The following is a 25322-nucleotide window of genomic DNA, read 5'->3' as shown; positions in this document are numbered from 1 at the left end:
ATATTATTCGATACATAATTAATATTTGTATCACGTACAGCGATGCAAGTGGTATTGAAGAAAATAGCCATTTTATGTTACAACTATAACGAGTAAATTTACTCGTTTAACTTGAGAGGAATTAAAAAGGTACCTGACTTTTAAATAAGCATTAAATAAGAAATTTAAATATCGCAGACGGTGATGTAGGTGTTATTCAAGAAAAGAGAACATTTTATTTTGTAATTAGCACGAGTAAATGAACGAATATCGATAATATAATATAATGATTAATATGAATTTTATCTGGCTGATTATTTAAATACCATAACATATTTCACAGTAACGTCATCGACTGCCGTTAGGCTCTTTTCCCTTTTTGTTCAAACTAATTGATAGTCGAAAACTAGTATCAAGGAGGTGTGAATTTAGTCTTAGTTTGTAGAAACTATTAAAATGATAAAAATGGATAGCGTATTAAATCGTCGAAGGTGCCAATTTACGATAAAAATTAAGAAATTGTTCAATTTGATTTTGTTATAATGGAAAACCCGTCCTTTGCTATGTCAAGAGATCGTTAACGTTTGATTGACATCTCGACACCTTGTCAAGATATATAAGGAACGCGGAAGTCGCGTGCGAGCTCTTTCGTGCCTGAAATTCCGGACAGTGAACATCCAAGAAGAATTTAAATATAAGGTAAATAAAAAAAAATATCAAATAACAACATTGTAACTAGTAATTTATAACGTCTAAGCCATTAATTTACAATACTTGAGAAATTAATTTATAATATTTAAGCTATTAATTTATAACATTTAAGCCATTAATATATAACATATAAGCAATTAATTTATAACGTCTAAACTATTAATTTATAACATTTGTTGAGATATGTATAATTTTCTGTGTTGGACTGGGTTAAATGTGTAGTAGAGATACTTGTATGTGAATATCAGCGTGTGGATGTATGTGTGTGCGCGGCGTCTCGAAAACAGATGAATGTAAACTGTTCAGTCGGTTAACAGTCGGGTATAGAAGAAAGTGCTGAGACGCGTGCAAGTGTGTATCGATGAATATATAAGAAATCGTCCATGAAATAAATATATTACTATTTTAAAATTAATCCTCAGTATAAATTTAGTGTTCTTATAACATTATTTCGACTTCAAAGATCCACAATTCTCAACAACATTTGTGCTATTAATTTATAACATTTAAGTTATTAATTTACAACATCTAAGCCATTAATTTACAACATTTGAACTGTTATTTTATACATTTAAGTTATTAATTTATAACATTTAGGCTATTAATTTACAACATCTTAGCCATTAATTTACAATATTTGAACTGTTATTTTATACATTTAAACTATTAATTTATAACATTTAAGCTATTAATTTATACGTTCTAAGCCATTAATTTATAACATTTAAGCCATTAATCTAAAACAATTACATCATTAATTCTTAACAGTTATACCAATAATTTATAACAACATTTTCCCATTAATTCAATGTAATTATGCTCTTAATTTATAACAGTTGTACCCTTAGTAACTCTACATTCATTGATTTTAATCAATACCATAAATTCGTAGTGAGTGAATTAAAGATTTATTTTGCTTTATTTTATTAACGAAATCTATCAAGTCTTTGAAGTGCTATTTCATTTCCATATAGCATTATATTTTAACTCTGAATACAGTATTCAATTTCCAATTTCACTATTTCGTATAAAATCTGTGGTAACACAGAGTGTCGATGTATGTGTCACGTAAAATAACAAAATAAAAAAGGAATTTGAGGTAAAAAATAAAAAAAGAAAACTTTATTTTTTTTCTAACATCAATACACTTTACAATCTACTTCCGAACTCTAGGCGTGACTTTCTAAGACTGACTCTTATGATTTTACTTTCGATCGGATCCGATTACTTTCTTTTGTCATCCCTCAACATATCCCCACCGTCCATGCATTTGCTAGGCGTCTGCGATCGTTGCCACGTGCTCTTTCTTCTAGAACCTTCGGTGGAAGGACCGTTGGGATGTTGATGGTTCATTAGGCACTTCAGCGATATACATTGTCGCCGAGTGCTTTATCTCTATCGTCAGTCCGTCGGATTTGAAGTATGCCGGTCGTGACATATGTAACGATATATGGTATAACGTTATAACGTATTACTTTACATGATATAACTTTATAACGTATTACGTTATATGGTATGACGTTATAACGTATTACGTTTTATGGGATGACGTTATAACGTATTACGTTATATGGTATAACGTTATAACGTTATAACGTAATACGTTATATGGTATGACGGTATAACGTATTACGTTATATGGGACGACCTGTTTCTGTCTGGAGATTGATTCCTAATACAACGTGTGTCCCATTATATCAGCATCTCTAAAGTACAATTCTATGTGATTTCTAGGGAGAACAATACAACCGATCCACAACTTCGTCAGGCAAAACGTTTATCCCGTGACCGTGGCTACGTTCGGCGACCAGTTGTCACCTCGAACCCACTTTCGCTTTCACAAATGTCAAACAATTACAAATGACAATTGCTTAATTACAGTTATGATAAAATCTAGGCTAAAGCATTAGAAGGCTTCCTCAAAATTGCAAAGGGAAAGCTCCGGTTTTCCTTTCATCTCCGACATATATAATAACCTGTTAATAGCAGCGTTCTCTTCAAGTTAACTACCCTTATTATCCCAAAAGAAATAAGGGATTGAACGATTCGTGGCGTCGATTAGTCAATCGTAACGGGAATTTACGACTCCCGTTGGCGCACTTCCTCGAGATCGCGTCTCCCCACGAACGTGCGAATTTACATATTTAACAATATATATATGGCGGGTTAATGTTGAAATTTTGAGTGTTTGGGCGTTAATTTTAGTTTCTTTACATTTTTTTCCTTTAGGAATACCTGCACTTTATCATTTATGGAAGTTTTGTTAACAGAAACGAAAAATTTAGAAAAGATATGTATAATCAAGGAATCTCAGGATAGCACACTTAGACTGCAGATTTTTCTGTATGCAAAAGTAAGTCAAAGGAAGAGGATGAAGTTTTCTTGTATAAGGCTTTGTTTCTGCTTGAGCTAGCTTACAATCAAATACGTTCAGTGTGACAGAGTATCGACAACTATTTCAAACTTTAGCTTTAAATACAAAAAGTTTACGCGCAAAAATAAGCTGAAGAAAAGAAAAATGTTTTTTTTCTTGTTTGACGTCTTATCCTGTCTGGCGGTATGGAATTATTCTGGAAAAGCCTGTATATGTACAGAGTATATAAAAAATACACTTATTTGACCGGACCACCCTAATTCTACAACTCTGGATGATACAGTTTTACAAACGTCTACTCATCGCGAGGACCAACTTGCCAACTTTTCAAAATAAGCTATGAGTCGCAATTGAACCGTTTTCTGGAGAAATGACGTTGAAATTCCATTGGGTCTTACATCGAGATTATTCGCAATAAGTTTATATTTCGCAGTCAGGTAGAAAGTAAGCAATGTGACATTAACGAGAAAACAACAAGTTTTCGTTAGCAGGTGGGATAGCCCGTGATAAACAGTATGGAGCAATCAGCGTGATTTCACATTATTACAGAATTATCTACTGTGTGAAAAAAGACTTTCAAACAAAGATTCTGATTTTATTAGCTTTCTTTTAGAATAAATAGAAAATAAAATTTGTAAATAACAATTAATCTCATTATTTTAAATAATATATTTAAACTTGTTGAAATTGCAAATAATTTATTTCTGTCTTTTAACATTTAAACAATTATTTAAATGAAAATTTATTTAATAGTGCCCAGTATTGCGCGCAACACATTTTTGGAACAACGAACAATTCGATAGTCGGTAATAGAGATAGATGGCAAAATAATTGGATTTATTGATAAAATGAGGATTAAATTGATTAAAAAAAGTAAATTGATTAAAATGTATACAAATCCTACATATACAAGAATAATATCTTGCACATCTTAGTATCCAAATATACTTTCCCAGTAAAGTTCCATTTGATCCTCGTGCTAAGTAGCATACGGTGCCAGCAAACGTCAATTTTTACAAAATTTTGCATGAATCAATCGATCCAGAGGCTCCGATCCTCCGAAATCACGCTAGTGGACACTTATACGCCCTGACACTTTTTATACATGCTGTACATAAAAATATATGTATCGAAACTGTTGTTATTTCTATACTCAAAGGTAAGATCAGAGTAGTTATTATTTTATTGAATGGATAAATCTATTACACCGTTCTGAGCCAAAAAAAGCCTTTATTGCACACGCTTACAAAAACTAGGGATAAAAACAAAAAAGCATCTTAAGCCTATCGATTAAATCTATCGATTGTAACTAGCATCATCCTCTAGTTACTATTTCTTATCACTAACGCATCTGCATATGGATGGCGAGCACGAACTCACGTTGTCATTTTCAACAGAAACTTTGATACAAAGTACGCAGATTTGTGTATAAATACATTACGGTTGAAAAATTGTTGAATATTTACTACTGTATCTGTTATCCTTGATCGTTAACACCTATTTTTTTCGCCTGCCTAACTTACTATCCTCAAAACGTTATCAGATTATACATTTTGTTCGGCTGATAAAATGGAATTTCTTGGAATTTAGAGCTCCCTTTACATTCACTTGTTATTCTACGAGTATTTTGCTCGTTCACCAGCCGTTCACTCATTTTATTTTGCAATCGTGACAATTTGATGCTGCTTCTCCACTCTGTATAACGTGTTACCTACAAACACCGATATGTATATAATCTGATGCATTAATTACTATACGATACACCATGAGGACGTTAATACACGCAAAACGAAATAGATAAACAGTATCTGCTAAAATTATAGCTATAATATATAATATAATATATAATATAATATAATATAATATATTTTTGTTACAGTCGACTTCTCCAAAAGTCAAAAGCTTGTCTTGTTATTGGCACGTACCGTAAACACTCGACTAATTGCGTATTTCTTAAAGCTATATTTCCCCTCTTTACAACTTTTTTACGAGATTAGTTTGAAATCAGCCCAATTGATAAACCATTTCAATTTTCAATCTCTATATTCAAAATTTATTATAATCAATTCTATTTTAGTTTTTGCTATCAAAGGAACATAAATTGGAAGTTGAAACAAAAAACATGGGTTCTAATTAAATATTACTATCTGCTTCTATTCTTAATCGTTACGAATTATTTATACATTATTACCAATTATCAATTGTTTATTATACATTGCTCGTTGCATTCACCCTATTACCCCTACACTTCCGTATCATCAACCATATTGCTATCTTCGAATAATTTTCCTCAAACGCAAAATCTCCCACATACCTAACCTTTTAATTTCAAAGCTAATTAATTCAGGGACATCTTCGATCTTTAGCAAGCGTGTATCCTACCAATGATTAGCAGCTACTCTTCATTAATTCATTAATTCATTGATTCAATCTGTAACGTTTCGAGTATGTACATCGCATGTCGTATCATTGTATCGGTATTGTATCTGTTGATTCGAAAGATAGCTGGTTACTCAGGTGGCTAAATTGATCTCGCCATAGACGAAACTTATTTGTGTATCCATCTATGTATATATAAAAGATATACACAAGCAAACAGATAAGGCAATCGGGAATCAATGGATTCAATAGCCGGTAAATATTTACAAAAAAAGGAGATACCGGCCGATTAAATATCTTGTTGATGTTAGCAATTTGAGTAAGTTTTATTCGAGGATTGCCGTTCATTAAAAAGTTAATATCAAAAAAAATTCAATGAGTCATTTGCATTTAAGAGAGTGTACTTAGTCAGATTCTTAGTAAACACTTATCCAACAGCCGATCGTTTAGTAATTTTCGATTCGATTATTCGTGTTCGTTTTTTCGTGTTCGATAACGTTTTGCAGAAGAAGATTCGATTCAATGTTTGTAATATGTCGTGTATACAATTTTAATAATTACATTCGATAATTGCACAAAAATCGGGACTGAAACGTTACAATTATGGAGACGTAGGAACGACTCTATTCCTCAAAATTGACAACGCGAATGAAAGAGAAAGAGAGCCTCGTTAAAGGCTGGCGATAAGTTGAAAGATTCTTATTTGCGATTTTTGATCAATGAAATTTTTGCTAATATGTTTCTCGCGTTTTACTGGTTAAAATGACACCAAACACGATAAAATTTGGAACATATTTGCTTACTTAATAATTGATAATTAAATATTATTCATATTATATCATGTTTGATCTTATTTTAGTCGGGGAAATCCTACAAATGCGTTAGTGGAAATTTAATTTTAAAAAGCCTAAAATAAGGCAATTTTCAGTTTTGAATGATTACTCGGATACATTGTCTCAACGATAACTGATAATATTGGATCATGTTGCACTGCTCGATCGCAATGGACCGCCAAATTTCCGCGATACCTCAGGGAAATCTGTCCTTCTCAAAGTGGACACGACGGCTGTGTAACTACGTAGAGGACTTTTTCGTGCAATTATCGAATGTTTGTACTAACCGTTTAATTTTTTGTTCCAAAATTCTTATTCTTTATATTAGATGAATAATTCAAATATCTCGCTGTGAAGTAGCTGTGTTATTATTGATTGGTGTTTTATAATTATATTAAACAACGAATACTGAATAACGAAGTATTTTTCGGTTAAGGATTTCTTTCGTTATTCATAATTAATAATTATTATACATAGCAATTTCGACAAAGTAACGAAGATGTAGAGTCGAATTCGAGTACGATAAGTAGTCACAGAAAATTTATCTTTTCTCCAATTGATTGCGTCTCCTAGTTTAATGGTGTTTTATAAACGGGCCGCTTATCTTGAAAATGGTAAATCCATTTTCCTTTGTTTCGGAATATTGAAACATTACGTTCGATTGGACTATTTTACTACGTTTTATGACCTTGAGTGACCTTAAATGACCGCGATATTTAAATCCGTCTTCAAGAGAGCAACAATGGGACAAATAGGTATTCAAAACTACACGGCTACACTTAAAAAAAAACGAAGCCTATTAAAGTGTTCTTTAAAACTCGTAAACGCGTCCATCTGAGAAAAACTTTTTCCATCGCGTAATAGCCTCCTCGAAACCAAACAACTTTTGTTTCAAACATTTCCCTGCGTCTCAAAAAATTGAAAGAATTATTCAGGTGGTTTGCTGTTGAAGACTCAGCCTGTATATCCCCAAAATTCCATGTAGTTCTGATTGTTAGGCAAACTGATATTGTAATCTAACACGAGTCAACCTCATCAAGGGGCGAGAGGGAGGGGGTGTCAATAGACTAAACACAGAAGTATTCGCCTCTATATGTACCTCTATTCGCTATTTTGAACATGAACAGAAAGATAACAGTACGGAGTGGGTGAGAAAAGCATTAAGAATTTTGATCCAGCATTTTTTAATCTCTTTATTGTGACATGAAAACTACGGAAAAAGTAATTTAAAAAAGCGACCAGATATCAATGACCTACGAAAAAGATAAAATTCATCCGGACAGAAAGAAGAAAGAAAACTATTTAACGTTTCATCAGAGAAAAAGAATCGAGGAAAAGGCTTGGTTATTGATCTTGTGAGACAGGAACGTCATAAATGCTAGTATAGGTAATCTTGCAGAAGTTGTTAAGAATCTTTATCGTAGTTTGGTATGAAAAATATCGAATAATTTGGATTTCGAATCACATACAAATTAAGATGCAGGGGAGAGTCGCACAATACCTTGTGCTAGAGTTGATAAAAATGAAAATTTACAAAGTGACTTTATAGCACAAATGGAACTTGATAAAAGTAGGAAAATTAATTTTATGAAATTCAATAATACGAATTGACGAATTAACAATGTGCAAGAATAGTAATGTCGGAATTTGTAGGAAACGAAAAATTGTCGTCCAGTACCGATCAATTATTTAATTATTTGATCTTTTGCTCTAAATGGTTAATAATGTTTTAAAAAGTCCTCTAGATGTCAGTATACATAATCTTATTCAAATTTGATTTTTATGTATATCGTATGGAAAATACTTAATATTTTCTTGATCTGCGCATTCGACGTGTGCCCAGACTTCACATTCGTCGTTTTTGAAACATTGAAAGCTTCAGTGACCTGTCTTTGGGCCATTTTATTTTTGAAGAGTAGCTTCGAAGCCCCACTCATGTTCTCCTCTGGCAATTTCTCTCTTTTCTGTTTTGGACTTTCAGACATTTTTCTATGGAAAAGGTAGAAGAAAAATTAAACGGACACCTTCTAATTTAGTCTCAGTTGCCAAAATATTGAACTTACAGGTAAAAGAAATTCGGTCTATGACTAAATCATCGGTATTGGACGACAAATACGTTGAACAAATACGTTTTAGATTATAATGTATATAATATACAAAGGAAATTATAAAAGTGGGGCAAATAACTGGTAATTACACTTAATAAATTAGATATAGTATACATTAAAAAAAATTTTACTTACCTGAAAAACAACATGTCAACTCTAGAAAATAATTTTTAATTTTCGAAATATCAATGTATATGTTTGACATATCAGATCAATATGACTCCGAAATATGTTACACGGAATTGTTCATTTTCATTTGTTTGTTCCAATAAAAGCGCTAATATCTGGTGAAAAATCCTATGTATTTAGAAATTAACAGAAATGTTAAGTGAGCTGTTATTTTGCCCGCATTGTATTTCTTACATGTAATGCCTGTTACACGTTTTATCTTTAAAATAGCAAACTCATTATTTACTCGAGATTTATTTCTAGCGCACAAATATTTTTCAATAGAGCGATGCAAAGTTTTACTGTATCTCGGATCATCACAAGTTAATCAAAATCTTGAGGATTCGATTTCACCTGCTCAAAGTGACTTTTGCAGGCAAAAGAAATTGTTCCTCGGATACTTTAATATTTTTTACTAAATTTCATCAAAAATAGAATTTTATTTGCTAATAGAAGATAACTATGTTTTGGTACTCCTACAGAACAATATCACGACATTCGCTAAAATTACGAATATTGTACAGTATATTCACTGCAAGGCTAATTGAAATAGCTTGTAATCCAACATATAAGAATGCTACTTGCAAAGTATCTTTGCTAGCAACAGTTTAAAGTAGAGAGATATTCCTAAAAAATCATATATTTTATACATATATGTACGTAGTATATACAGTGAATATAACTATCTTTCTGAATTTATAAAATAACAGTATATAATAATAAATAATAATAATAATATAATATAATAATAATAAAAAAATAATATAATAATAAATAAAAATAACATAATAATAATAAATTTATAGAATAACAATATTCCAATATTTATATTTTTCCTTGTTGCAATTTTGTAAACCGTCAAAGCGTTTACAACAGAAATTCCCAGAAGGAATTGAATGCCAAGTTTTCTGTACCATTTGATTCCTTTTCTAATTGTGGTGGCATAAGAAACCATTTGATCGGAATAATCTATACCACACTTTCCTTCGTTATATTCGACAACACCTAGCGGTTTTAATGTAGCGAACAAGCGAAACGAAAGATCATTCTTGAGACCACCACTTGAGCGATTCGCATTACTAAAATATCGATAGGAGCACCTAGCAGAGAACGCTTGGTACTGCTGTACGCGTGGCCTGACGCAGATTTTTTTTGAAAACACGCGTGGCAGTCAATGTGTTAATAAACTATTAAACTACATGTCGTGAAGAAGTATCCCCTTTATGAATATTTATTAATAGCTCTAGAGTTGATAATATTAGCTTGAGGAAGTTCTGTATGTACGTGTAATTGATAGTACTCGCGTACACCTGTGCGTGTAAAACGTTTCAAGTTAATAAAGAGAACATGATACACGTGGAATAGGTATGAATAAAAATTACAAGAAGCCGGAGAATATTCTAAAACATATGCCATGATAAAATATAAATTGTAAAGAGTTATAGATCATGTTATTATATATTAAAATTATGCTTAACAAGCAGATATTAGCGTAAATATGACGCTGCGTTAATTAAATCCAACAATATTGAGAAAAGAACAAATTGAACAATACCTAGAAATAATTTAGAAAAATACTGTTAGATCAATTTCAAATTGGGTTTTCTTTACTCGATGTCAAACTTAACTCTTATTCGTCTTTTGCATAAACTCTTTTCGTGATATGAAACTTTAGAGTTGACATGCTGCTGGTATTAATTGCACACGCAGAATAAGATTTTCCAAATTGAATCGAAACGATTTAGACAGAAAAATGTAATACTTTCAATACTCATAACAATTATTTATGCATTCCGCATATAAACCTACCGAATATTTATTACTTACTTTTAGCTCAAAAATATTTGATATACTACTACCAAGCAAATATTAGATTGAAGAGGAAATCATACATGAAAGATGTCACTTTTTTTAATAAAAAGTTCGTTCTCATCAAAGTTTCTGGCAATTTATTACATACCTGTGTACAAAGTGGATTACTTTGTAACACAACTGGAAAGTAACTTTCTTTAGTAATGATTTACGTAATAAATTACGCAAAAAGTAAAAAGAAGATTATATTTTAAATCATATTCTAAGAATAACTGTATTTTAAACGTGATTTCAAAAGAATTTTGAATTTAAAAATTCGTCAAAAGTACATACGTACTTACTACTTCGACACGATCTAGGCTAATTATGTGTACTAATGTTTATACATCTTGATAGTAGCTGTATTCAAAGAGCGCGTCGAATCTTTTTATAGTATTTGCCTTTTGATGTATTAAAAGTATTGTAGTAACTGATGGTTTCTTAGAGTAAGGACAAGTGATGATGGTAGAGTTCAAAGTTTAGTGTATTTTAATAAGTGATATTCAATAACAAAAGGACCGACTACAATATCGTCGCACGCCGACTCACACTCCGTGTCCGCTCAACTCGCACTCTGCTTCTCCACTGACTCTCTGGCCGTTGTAGCACTCTATTGTCTTTTGCTAGGCCCACCGCACACGTGTTCTGCAGACGCTCGTAGCCAGGGTCACGTAGGTCTTTTCGGCAAGGCTATTTACTTGAAGGACCCGGTAATGCATTGATGGAGCCGACAGCGCCTCGGCTCTCGCGACATTGTCTGTAGTTAGCTCGACGTTTCTTGGGCCCTTCTCCCCGATACTACAGTATCATTAGAGATATTCTTCTTATTATCGCAAATATGTATTGTTCTGCTCATTACATCGACAAGTGAACGGATTTTAAGCTTCCTGTTCTTTTACATTTTCAATATTTCCAGAGTTATTTGTTTTCAGTAGAAAAAATATTAATTCCTGCCACTTTTGAGAGGAATTGTTTAGAAGTGTATCCTGTTTATCTCGAATCGCTCAAATATATCGGGGAAAAAATGAATGACACAAAAATCGAATGACATCGAAAGGGATATACTATTATATTCGTGTGTATTTACTTTGCGTGTATTGTCTTAACATGAAATCTCTTGCGTGTTAAAATATTTCAATGGATATCTCCATTTTTTGTTACATAATCACGCAGCTGACGTTCAGACATCTCTAAAATACTAGAAACTTGCGTCTTTCGCACCATCCGCTATCGTAATAGAAACTTTCAAATTCGACAGAGCAATACAAAGCACGTGTCACGTAAAATAACAAAATAAAAAAGGAATTTGAGGTAAAAAAATAAAAAAAGAAAACTTTATTTTTTTTCTAACATCAATACACTTTACAATCTACTTCCGAACTCTAGGCGTGACTTTCTAAGACTGACTCTTATGATTTTACTTTCGATCGGATCCGATTACTTTCTTTTGTCATTCCTCAACATCCCCACCGTCCATGCATTTGCTAGGCGTCCGCGATCGTTGCCACGTGCTCTTTCTTCTAGAACCTTCGATGGAAGGACCGTTGGGATGTTGATGGTTCATTAGGCACTTCAGCGATATACATTGTCGCCGAGTGCCGCCACATCTTTATCTCTATCGTCAGTCCGTCGGATTTGAAGTATGCCGGTCGTGACACACGCGAAAAGTGACTGACCAAAAAAGAACTGAATGTTTTGACGACATTAAGAAACTGCAGCCTTGTATTTCAGCAATATCATACCAGCAATAACAAATTTTGAGAAATATCTTTATGTTCTATTCCTGTGGCGTACTTTGGATAACGCTAATCCCGGCGACACACTAAATTTTGAAATTCATACGACTGATTCTACAGAAGCGGGGATTCTACAGCAGCGATTTCGCTTGCGCAGTTGTTCATTTAATTTGTGAATTGTAAGAAACCTCAAGTATGTCAGAGGACATAGTGATATTGCTACAAAAGCGACTAGACAAATAGAGAGCTACATGTGATTTTATCGTATTTTTTTAACCCTTTCGCTTCGGCAATCCAGTCCGCCGAAGTACTGTCACTGAACGGAAACGCGCGCCAGAAATACGCACAGTGTGCGTGGCTACTGTATATACGTTTTCCTAAGTCTTAAATAATAATAATTCTTGTAAGAACCGTATACGAAATATCGTTTCACTGTCAATGGATTTAGTAGATTTTTTAGCATGAAACAATATACGATTTTGATGTTGTTTCAACAACGAGTAACTTAAAGAAGTGATTAATCCAATATGTCAATAAAATCAAGGGAAAATGTTCTGTCGATAACGAAAAAATATATTAATGACCACAGATAGCATTTGTATATGCATCATTTTTGTCAAATTTTGTCTTCAAAACACAACTTTGGACAATACAAGAACTAGATATTAAGCTTTTAATGTTTTTAATATTCCTATTTTATCTACTTTTGCTAAAATACATTAAACACATTTCAATACTAAACTAAAGATCTTTAAACTTAAAAATGACTTTTGCTTATTCCCATGTCACAAACAATTGGCTTTAATAATTATCGATCAATACTCTCTTATTCGTAAGCACATCAGCATATTCGATCCATGCAAATTCACGTAAAATGTTACTACTTCCTGCCTTTCGTTACATGTATCTTAATAAATTGTATCTTATTAAATCTTAATAAATATGAGTCTTAATAAAAAGAAGTTACTTTTTACGTAGACCAAACTTAGTTCTATTATTAAGCGCGTAAGCAGATAAGATGAAGATCAAATAGAGACAAAGCTAAAAAATAACGACTATATATTTTCATGTTTCAGCGTTGAAAACTTATGTGGGTGAAACGCTAGAATTGACTGGAGTTCTTCGACAAGAAATGGGCACTTGTCTTTGCATAGACAGCAACAATGTGCCTCCGACAGTCAGCAAACGTTACTCTGTACAAGTTCACTGTATGTATTATTAAGCGCTTATCATAGAGTTATTATACAAATATATTTGCAATTATCATTCTTATATATTATACAAGGTGAATCAGAACACGTGGAAAATATGGCAGAGGTTGATTCTGAATACTGAAATAAGAAGAAAATTTTATATAACATAATATGCCTAATATGACCTTACGTTCCGCTTATAGCTTATTTTGCGATGCTAAACATTACACAGATGAACGATTTCTTGGAAAATAGATAAATCGTGCCGGCCTTATTTCCGGACCAATACGCTCTTCGGATCCGAATCCGTTCGATTATTAAATACGGGGACGTTTAAAATCTCTTACTTATAAAACGTTAGTTGACGTGACGATCAACATTTTCGACAAATTCGTGTAAGCTGTTCGAACAAGATGGACGATCTATGACGCGACGCATTCGCGTTTCCGTAGAAACTGGAACTGGTCGATTCGAGTAATTTCTCTAAAGATAGGTAAGAAAGTACTGTGACACAAAGCAAGCGTCTACTCGAAAACGTTTATACGAAATTTTCTTCTTATTTTAATGCGCTGAATCAGCCCCTGCTTGCCTGGAAGCCGTACTTTCCACATGTCTCGAACTCTATCATACCGATCCACTAGGTAAACAAAATAAAAGCCTGCCAAGCACTGTGGCGGCACGGGCCACGGAACTTTTCAACGGCTCCGGATGCAAAGCGCGACGCCGCCAAAGCGCAACACCGACGTGCCCAATGTACCATCGATATCTTCACACTCTTTCCGCCGAATTCTCGGAAGAGCATACACGTGCCAGCACTGGCGGCACATCTAATGAATGCACGCTAGTGAGGGATATCGATGGGCTACGAAGGGAAGAATCTGCGCGATCCGAAACAAAAGCACAGGCAGTCTGTCTTACGCCATTAAATGTGTAACTCCTCGGTACTATTTGCATAGCAACGCGTCGAATGATCTCTCGGTGTCTATCGTTATTTGTTAGTTGTTACCAGTTGTCTGTTAAGTGTAATTGTTAATTGTTAATTGTTAACTCTGATTGTTGATTAGTTCTAAATAAACTATTGTTCGTTAAAAACACCAAGAGTAGTTCCTTACGCACCTATCACCATACCACCTCAGCACGAACGCCGTATAGATTGTTTTCACCTGTTCGATTCGTGCTAGATTTGACTAAAATACTCATGCGAAGTTATTGAAAATATAAAATCCGAATTAACATCCAGTTTTCAACAACCTGTCTAAAGATACCGCTCACAAACAAGCTATCATTTCTTGAAACAAATATATAAGATTTATTTACGTTATCAATTTTGTCGTGTGTCGAAATACAGCCCACTCAAAACATTCTATGGACCAAACGAAAAAATTGTTGACATTGATTGTCAACAAGTCCTACAAACTAGGATCTTTCATATTTCTTTCGCTTTTGATAATTAGACACAACCTCCCGCTAGCCGATGAGTCATTCTGCTATATTTGGCTTATCCTTTGTTATTATACAAATTACTGCCATTGTTCACGGCTGATCTACTAACTCGTTTGGTGACTAGACACTACGTTAGATATTTTAATCAAATAAACTCATAATTGTATCGATAAAATACTTCCTATCAGTACAATATATGATCTAAAATTTAAACATCCTGCTTCAGGGCGACATATCCAGTGAATTAACGGCGCCTGAACAATCCCTTAAAACGGGTAAATCTATAACTTTATTATCTAATTTCAACCTAATATCCACAAACTGATCAACATAATTTCACTATGCCCAAAAAGAATCGCCTTGCAAATGATATCGATATTTACGACATTTCTTTGCTATATTAATATAGTATTATTTGTTATAGATCCAGACCACCGACCTCGACCAGGGCTATCAAAATTCGCCTTCGTCATGGCCAATAACCAATATAATATTAACTACGATAGAAACTGTCATTGTTAATTTAACACTAGCTATCGCTGCTATAATACGAATAGCCTGTATACATATTAAATAATCTGTAATAAATAACTTATTATTTTTAAATACTTCCTGTCTTATTTATCTACACCTTCCTTTGTCTTACGTCCACCTTGACCTACGCATTGTCACGTAAAATTCGTGATAAAAAAGGATTTTTGCAATTCACTAGCGATAAAAAGTTCGCGTACAAGGTAAATAGCGGGCAAAAGAACGGTATAAAGCATAGAGTGTAGAGTATAGTAGCATCGCAGAAAAAGAAAAATCAACAGCTTGCTCGGTCATTGCGCAGCAACAGATCGAGCAACGATACAAATGATCATGGAAGTGCGTTTCTGCTTCCCGGTCTGTTCGAACTATGACGATTTGTCTTTCTGATCTTTCCGACTCGACCGTTGCACCGTTCACTCGACCATCGACCATAAATTGTTTCGAATTTTCTAGAGAACGGACACTTGAAACTACGTGCTTGCGGTACATTCGATAGCCAGAACAGAGGGATCCTTCGTGAGCCTGTTTTCGTCCTGCGAGACGAGCAAATTATTAGAAATTTCCTGATGCAATTGTACGCGGTTTTATGCAACTTTGATTATACACGTGAACGATATTTGGCACAGAGGAGTAACATTTTCGGGGTAACATTTGCGCACTAATAGGTTCCCACGTAGCTAAAATAAAGCAAAAGTTACGCGAAATTAACGGATGACAATTGAGAAATTTCTTGGGTGATCTACGTTTATTACGAAATGGTTGGATGCGAGAATCGATATCTGGTAGCATCTAAGTTGTCCGAGAGAGTTTCACGATAAAGGAACAGATCTCTGCCGATACTCTCTATCCGACTATCGTAGCAGATTTGCGTACTTTTGCAAGGTCCTCCAAATTAATACAAATTTCTAACTACCGTAACATCGAGATATTATACATCGTAAGGCAAAGTTAAGGAGAGTGGCGATGATCTCGGAAACGCGAAAAATATCTCAGAAGATAGAATTTTGGTGGCGCGAAGGACAAATGTTCGTGATGGTTTTCCCAATAGCGATTCTGATTCTCCCTTGATGTGTCTGCTCCGCGCCACTTCCGGCATCGTGACAACCACCGTAAGCCCTAGGACGCCCTTACAGCCTCCTTTACATCGCATATGCCCTTCTCGCTGTTGATGAAAATCCAATTTGTGAAATTAGACGTTTGCTCGCTTTGAGACAAAGTAAACCGCGTTTCTCACAGGTGTTCGGCAGATGGCGATGATGAGATATAGTGCAACAAAGTGAAATTTTACGCGCGTAAATCTAACAGGATTATAATGTAACAGAAGCACAACAAAGAGGAAACTTGTGATGAAAAAGGAAGAATATATTACCAACGAAACTCTTTTGCTCCATTTTCTTTCGTAGAATTATATTTCACTTGCGAGTATTATAGCAGGTCTGCCTTTGATACAAAAATCATAAAAGGTTTACGTATCTGCACGTATATTTACGCTGTATGAACGACACTCGAGTATTACACGCATGCATTATCGACAAATAGATCCACGTTCGAGATAAGAGTTCCTCTTTGATACTTTCTTATGGTATATGTTACGACCGATCGCGAAGAGACGCGGTCGCTAGGAAAACGCGTCAGCGAGAGGCGTAAATTCTCGCTACGATTCGGTGAATCGACGCCGCGAAGTAGTCGTTCCCCTGTTTCGGGTAGGATAACAGAGGTGGTTGATTGAATATTACACAGTAGTAAGTTAGGTCACCGTTTATTCCACAACTTATAACGAGGATAGTTACACTGGTGCGTATGTACGAGATGAGTGAGTGACTGATCTGCGGGTGTGTATACCCGCTCGAAGGATGTTGACCGTTCGAAGGATGTGAAATCAGTCTTTTGGGAGACGATGCTGTCTCGGTGGAAGGCTAAGGATCGGTCCCTCCAGCGCACGGGACCATCGGATTTGTTGGAGCCGATGTTATTTAGGAGAGTGAGGGAATAGGCTTCGTTTTTAATTGGTTAAACGAAGGGTCTTAACTGCCCTCTAGAGAAAGTGATTAACGGGGGAAAAGTTGCCGCGTACGTGACAAAAAACAACTTTCCCTTGTCCTGCCGAGGTAGACAATAGTGTTTAGAAACTCCTCGGGACCAGATGTTTGTTTTTGTTTAAAGGACCTTTTCTCGTAAATCTATGATTTATGGACGGTGCTTAAGGATAATGAGGGTACGCCATGCGGACGAGCGGACCTCTGGTGTCCTTCTGGCCCGTGGTGTGTGACCTGGGCCAGGCAGAGAGTCGCGCGGCGTAACAGTATAAATAACGAGAAATTATCAGGAAGTATGTTACAGTGAAACTGCTCGTACTTCGTTACTTTTACTCGCATGTATGACACCTACAACGATATTCTTTGTTGAATCAATAAATAAAAGCGCTCCCCAGCGTACATACAAGACTAGATCTTGAAATATAAGAATCGACGTAACAATAAGACTAAAAAAGTTCGAAATGAAAATAATTCGCCGAAACGGCAAAAAGAGAATACCTGACACAAAAATAACGATACGGTAAATCAGCGTCCCGTTTTAATTTTCATCGATCAGTCGTCCAGCAAGCGAGATGTGTCAAGCAGCAACGGCGACAAGGTAACAGAGACGAAATATTATCGAGTTAACGCACGCGAAGTGGTCGCAGGAATGGATGACGGGTGCGAGAGTGTAATGCACTTACGTCACGCGAATTTCAGACGAAACAACTGGTGGTGTAACGAAAATTTAGCGTCGCAACCGAATGTGCTAAATATAAAATGGATGGCTGTTGACCGAAAGAAAAATGCTCGACGATACGGTGCCGCCGTTTGTTCTCTTACAACATTGAACGTCCACGGTCGACCCATTTACCAGACCCTCCTCGTTACACGAAGAGACGAAATCACCAGTGCTATTTAATCGTGCGAATTATATCACGCGTATCTCGCGAATTATTACACGACGGTGATAATAAGGCAAATCTAATAAAATTTACTTCTCATTAAAAAGTCGTACCAAAACAATTATTTATTAATTGGTTTATTTATTAATTCTTAAGAAGATACATATAAATAAGAAAAAATGGTAAAATTTGATTAGTATAATAAAAGTAATATATGCCTATGATCATTCTAAAATATAAAAAGTGAAATAGTCTTACGTTCATTGGTATATTTTAAGAACACATACATCTTTTAACGATAGTTGCAATGTAACATCATTTTTATATTACACGCAAGGTATGGCAAGTATTCCTGCTCTAAGGCACAATTTGAAATCAACAACATTCAGTTTAACAAATTATAACTTCTATTCGTTTTCCATCATGGAATAACGCGGTGGTGTCTTCCATATTGCACTGGACGTGCGTTGTAATCTACTCCTATCTATATTTTCAAACATTTCAGTTAAATCTGGTGTGCACATTCTTCTATCAAAGAATTTATAGACTGCTTTCTTCGGAATTTATCGTTGCATTGCAAGTTCATTTTCGCGTATGTATGCTAAAATTGATAAAAATTCGAGTACTCCATGCATTATAATGTTTATTAACTCATTAAGTAAAACAACACTTACATTGCGCCTAATGTGGAATTGTACGCCTTGGTCTGGCTTCATCGTCCGATGTGCCGTCGTCAGGTTTACTGTGCAAAACAGAAGTGGACCTTACTGTTTGGAGCTATATTTTGGATAAAATATCGAATGAATAATAGCTTGTGTTTTTATAACAGAAGAATACTTTGATACTGTTTGTAATGTTACCTGCGATGTCATCATCTGAGTCTCCTTCTTTTGTTTCGCTAATAAGATTTTTTTTGCTTTTTCGACAGATCTTCGTGCCAGTTTTTGAACAATGGCTTTTTCTGAAATTTTTTCTTTTTCAAAGGCCTCGATTCTCCTTCTTACGGGCACATTTTTCTTCATTTCATTTTGAATGTGCTGTTTCGTCATGTTTCTATTAGACATTTCCCTTTCACGGGATGGCTCATCTTCTGCGAATAATTCTTCGAACTCGGTGAGTCCAATCGCTTGATTCAGCTGCTGAACCTCCTCCTGCAGAGTTATTGGCGACCGTGATGTAAATTTAGGTTCATTATTTTTTCCTATACTACTAGCCAAGTTTTTATTAATTACTACCGTTTCGTTTGATTTTATTGGTGATAAAGGTTCTACAATTGCGGTAGCGTCCATCATCTTCTGCGTATAAGTAGAATTGATGTCCATCGTGGAATTCATAAGAGGAGTAAATTTCTCAAGTGCATCCTCGCACATTGAAGGATCTTCAATATCATTTCTTGCTGATGGAATTACTGTATCATCAATAATATTAGAATATTTACCCTTCGTGTTTTCACTCCGTGAAAAAGTTCTCTTTATATTACTATCTCTTGTTGTCATTGAAGACTTTAATGGTTCAATCCTTTCTGGCTGTTTTGCATCTTCTTTTGAAATTGTTTCGCTTAAAACATTCTTTTTTGTTTTACTATGTTTTGTAGGACCTTTTGTGTTTTTTTCATCTGAACTACTTCTAGCACTTTCCTTTTTTTTAGGTCGGCCTCCACGTTTCCTCTAAAAATTTAGAATATATTTAACAACGTTATAGTAGTATTTATATACACAATGTACATACAATTGTATAAGCAATTAGATTTTGACGCATTAATTAACCGATATCAAACATTATTGGGTACTACATATAAGGGTTAGTATTGATTAGTAACATAAGATATGGGGTAAGATTAAAAGTATTAAATTTCATCATAATATGACACAAACATTTACATTACTGTCATCATCAAGAGTTAGCCTTCGTAATTTTGTAACAAGTGACATTGACTGCTGCTTTTTAATATTAATTGCAGCTTTTATTGCAGCCTTTCTTTTTGTTCGGTCAATTGTTGTTTCCAGCACATCCCCAGTTTTTACATCTTTATTTTCTGTTTTATCATGTACTGCTGAATCTGTTACTGTATTGTCAGTATTGATAATATCATTTTCTGGGATAGTCTCTTTACGGCGATAACCTTTTTTCTTCAAACTTTCGGCCTCTTTGTAGTTGAAGGGCCAGGGACTGATTGTGGTATTTCAGCACTTAAACCATGTAAATAATCCAGAGTGTCTTCAAGCTGGTTGTTAATATATTTTTTAACATCCAAGGAATAATTATGTATATTCGATATATCTTTGGTAATCATTTCTTTAATCTCCTTCTTTGATCCAGTATCCATATTTAAAATCTACGAATAAATGATATATATTTAATATATACATTAAACTATACTTTTTAATAATACATACCATAATTTAATATTATGGTTGAAATTATGACGTATATAGCAATTAATACATACACATGTGTTTAGTTCTATTAACTTAGAAGCACATGTAAATTAAAAAAAAATATATATATGAAACAATAATAAAATAATGAAGTAACATTGAGAATAGAATCTAGTTTAATGACACATATATACCCTTTTAATAATTCCGTTCTTATAAATTTTATTAAATTTACAGTGAAGCTTACAATTACACTAATGCCAATGAATATTAACGTATGCGTTTATTATTACACTAAATAAAAATGAAAGTAATGCAATGAAAAATACAATATACCTTAATGGAAATAAAATAAGTAAATAGCGAAGTATTTATTAATATTATTATATAGCATTATATTATATTATTATAATATTTATTAATATTTACTTACCTTTTACGTTTGCAGAAAAACTATAAAATTTTAAATATAAAGAGAGATTTATAACAGAGATAAAGCAAGTCACAGAAATTAGTGTCTTTCAATGGCAAAAATGCGTTAAAGGAAGTGAAACGATAATCTCCGTCTCGCGTCACAAGCGGAACTATGTCAGTTTTGCTCCTTGAAAGTACACGTAGAGGTACATGAGCTAGAGAACATTTCAAATCATGTTGTTGTTTTTTTGCTTCGGAGTATCAAGATCGTGAGGACATACATAATATATTAATAAATAAACTCCGGGCAAAACAATGTCGCCGTTACGTTACCGTCGAACCGTCGAACAAAGACGAATTTGAATTCTCCGACTCTCCCCCAATCTGTTTATACTATACCAGTTTAAACGGACGCAATCGTAAAGAGTTCACGAGAGTTATGGATCAGTATCTACGAGTATCTACCGTCTTTGCGAACATTATCTATAATTATTTATTTAATCATTTGAAAATATACTTGAAGGTTTCAACAACGAGCAATCTTGTCTAATAAATCTCACGATCAACCATCCTCTACACACAAGTCCTCTGAAAACATAACGACTTTTCAGTTCAATTTGAATCGTTGCGTTCAACGCCATCAGGGTGTCCTACATAACGCGGGCATCCGACTAGGTGCTGATACCACATACAAGAACAAGTCGAATATGTGAAATAAAGCTTTTTAGCTTAAGGTCCCGTTTTGAAAAAAATACAGTTTGAACATGTTCGGTTGGCAATTGGCTTAATACACGCGTATGATAAATAATAAGATTTATTACATGATTTTACAAAATTTGTTAAAATTGATTAAGAAGTTACTTTCAAGAAGTAATATTTACATAATTGTAAATTGAACCCTATATTTAACAAAATTAGGCATTCTTAAGTATTTGTTATTGTAAATTACTATTATGCTTCGCCAAGTGTGATTGGCGATTTCTGGAACACAGCGTCCATCGATGTCTTCAATGAAAGAACATAAGTTTAATAACCTAACTTATCGACGAAATAAATCCCTGGCCCCCGGGTAGCGTGTTAGGAAGCTTCCGTGGTAATTCTTTTAAAAGCAATTAACGAGTGATCTGTTCGCGAATTATTGTATTGTATTATATATTATGTGGCATCATGATATCATAAGGAATACAAGTCACTATGATTTCTTCGTACTATTTCACAGATGGAGTGTGCAAATTTGACTTTACAATGAACAAAGTCAAACGTGACAATGACAAAATTGTATGTGGCAAAACTGGATACCTCAATGTTATACAGTGTGTCAAGAAAGTGTTTGTTGTCATCTTATGTCTTTGGGAGGTAATTCTACACCTTCGGATTTGCGAAGATCTGTTGAAAAAGAGGATCACAAAATTGACCTCGATCATTCTATTGCACGTATTGCGTGTTTGTGCGCGTATTTATCCATCGATGTATTGCAAAGAACAGTTTGTCCAATAGGGGTTTCACACGCAGCAGTGGGCACCCTGAGAGAATTGACCGGCGAGGGCGCGGCAGAGGCCATGGAAGCGCTTCGGTGAGGCGCGCTAGGTCCGTCGCGCCCCCCGGTGGGGTGCAAACTTAGGCGCTGGCAACTCAGCGCCCCGGGGCAGCAAATCAGCCCGGCAGGGGAACCGGACTGTCTGGCACGGCGGCTCCGGCGACGAGGCGCGGTGTGACGTGGCCGCATATCGCTCCATTAGGGGTGTATTGAGCGCGGGGGGGTGTATCCCTCACACCAGTTCCCGGGCCCCTCTAGATCGCTGCCGGGACGGTCATCATGGAGGTTTTAGTCCGTTGGCGTCCGCCACTACCACGCCGCTTTTTCCCAGAAGCGACCTGGTGTCCTCCACGTTAATAAAAAAAAAAAAAAAAAAAAGTGGGAAAAATAATACGCCAAAAAGGTGTACGTTATAAGGTTCGCCGTGTGCGAAATTATGTCGTTTGACGAATATTCGATGGTTAGCCGCTAAGAAAATTATAACGCAATCCTTGGAAATATCTTGTTTACGGATGAGAGCGATTCTTCCGATAGCAATATTCTCGATCGTCAGACTGCCAGGATTTAGGCTTGTGAAAGTTCTCACATTATGATACAATGATACAGAGATTCAAGCAGGCTCGAGCAAGTTTGATTTATTATTATATTATTTATATATATATATATGTCGGGTTAACATTAGAATTTAAGGCGTGTAACGATTCTTCGTTTGAATTAGCCATCGTTTTATGAAACAGAGATTATATTTACGCGAATATACAAGATTTTACAAAATATTATGAGTATTGAGTTTAATGAATGATAAGATTAACAAATGATAAGTTTAACTAATGATTCCAAACGAATCCACGGTCAACGGGATAACTCTTTACTATGCGTAGAATAATTTAAACACAAAAAAAAATACGATTGCTGAGGCACTCGGTAAATTGCTCGATGTATCACTTTCCAAGGCGATCACACGAATGAATATCTGATGAAAATCTTTTTCGCTGTACGACTGCATTTTGTTCGTTATATGCTCGCTGGAGGCATCGAGAAGCTTCCAATCGCCGCTGCTAGGCAGACTCTGCCAAGAGTTTGTTGTATACTCTTTGGAAGCATCGAGGAAGATCCAAACGTCGTTGCTAGGCAGCCTCTCTCTGGAGTCTGATTCCTAATACAACGTGTGTCCCATTATATCGACATCTCCAAAGTACAATTCTATGTGATTTCTAGGGAGAACAATACAACCGATCCACACCTTCGTCAGGCAAAACGTTTATCCCGTGACCGCGGCTACGCTCGGCGACCAGCTGCCACCTCGAACCCACCCTCGCCATCACATATATCGAACAATTACAAATGACAACAATTGCTTAATTACAGCTATGACAAAATCCAGGCTAAAGCACCAGAAGACTCTCGCAAAATTGCAAAGGGATGGCTCCGGTTTTCCTTTCATCTCCGACACGTTCTTTTGTGATCCCGTTGGCCGCGGATTCGTTATCGGGCCTGAGACCATCGTCACTAGTGTCGCGAGTGCCAATTGTCGTGATCAATTGTCAAGACTGTAATAACTCTATTATTGTAATAAACTACACCTGCGTGTACCGTACCAATGGTTAATTCCCGTGAAGATTCATTTGACGCCCACAACCCTACTGCCAGTGCTAATCCGACATACATATTAATATTTTTAAATATTTTTTTTTAATATTCAAAATTTTTTAAATTTCCCTAATATTTTCAATATTATGCTCTAAATGTATAAGCTATTTAAATTAAACAAGTTCATCTTTCTCTTTATTTAATTTAAATATAAATTAGTAATAATAATTAAATAATTAATTATAAATATATTTATAATCAAATTATTATTATTAATATTAATAAATAAATATATATTAATAATAAATAAGAAATTTTTAATCTAAAATGTATTTCTAATAAATCACAAACATATCCTATAATCTTTCCTGTAAATGTTTCAACTAAACATTTTTCAAAATAAAATTCATAATAAATTATTTTATTTGTTAAATAACTCATTATAAACTTATAAAAAAATTCTATTATAAAAAATCTTTTGATAAATATTAATTTTTTTCAAATAAATATTTAATATTAATACTAAAAATATTAATCCTAATAATATTATCTTAAATACAAGATATTTATAACTATAAATTAAATTAATATTTAATTGATAAAAGAAAAAATTGAAAATAAATTTTCTTAAAATTGATATAATTATTAAAATTACTGATATAATTCCAGCTATAATACAATCTTCATTTAAATAAATTAAATTTATTATATAATTATTTCCCATTATTATAAAGATTGTACGAAAAGAATATGATACTGTAAAAATTGTTCCAAAAATTAAATTTATTGTACTAAAAATTCTTTTCATATTTAAAAAATAATATTCAACAATTAAATCTTTAGAATAAAATCCTACTAAAAACGGAAATCCACATAATATTAATAATGAAAATATTATTAATAATCCTTTTATTGGATATAAATAAAATATACCAGAATAAAAACGAAAATTCTGAATACCATTTATATAATGAATAAATCTTCCAACACACATAAATATTATAGATTTAAAAAATGCATGAATAAATAAATGTAAAAATGTTAAATCTGTTATTCCTAAAGAATAAATTCTTATTATAAGACCTAATTGACTTAATGTTGATAAAGCAATAATCTTTTTAAAATCTATTTCAAAATTAGCTATAACTCCTGAAACTAATATTGTTATTCTTGAAAT

The 25322-nt window shown here is 34.1% G+C and overlaps 1 long non-coding RNA gene across 1 annotated transcript; it reads right to left on the bottom strand.

Annotated features, from left to right (window-relative positions):
• Nucleotides 1-18347: 18347 nt before the first annotated feature.
• Nucleotides 18348-18953, bottom strand: LOC117165635 (uncharacterized). Its single transcript, XR_013058901.1, has 2 exons — nucleotides 18901-18953; nucleotides 18348-18827 (listed from the first exon to the last, which is right to left on the bottom strand). It is a non-coding gene; the product is annotated as an uncharacterized LOC117165635 (long non-coding RNA).
• Between the last annotated feature and the right edge of the window lie 6369 nt (nucleotides 18954-25322).

Source organism: Bombus vancouverensis, chromosome 8 (genome assembly GCF_051014615.1).
Source record: "Bombus vancouverensis nearcticus chromosome 8, iyBomVanc1_principal, whole genome shotgun sequence".
NCBI classification, from domain to species: domain Eukaryota; kingdom Metazoa; phylum Arthropoda; class Insecta; order Hymenoptera; family Apidae; genus Bombus; species Bombus vancouverensis.
The sequence above is the reverse complement of the archived record's forward strand: the minus strand, read 5'-3'. Positions and strand labels throughout refer to the sequence as shown.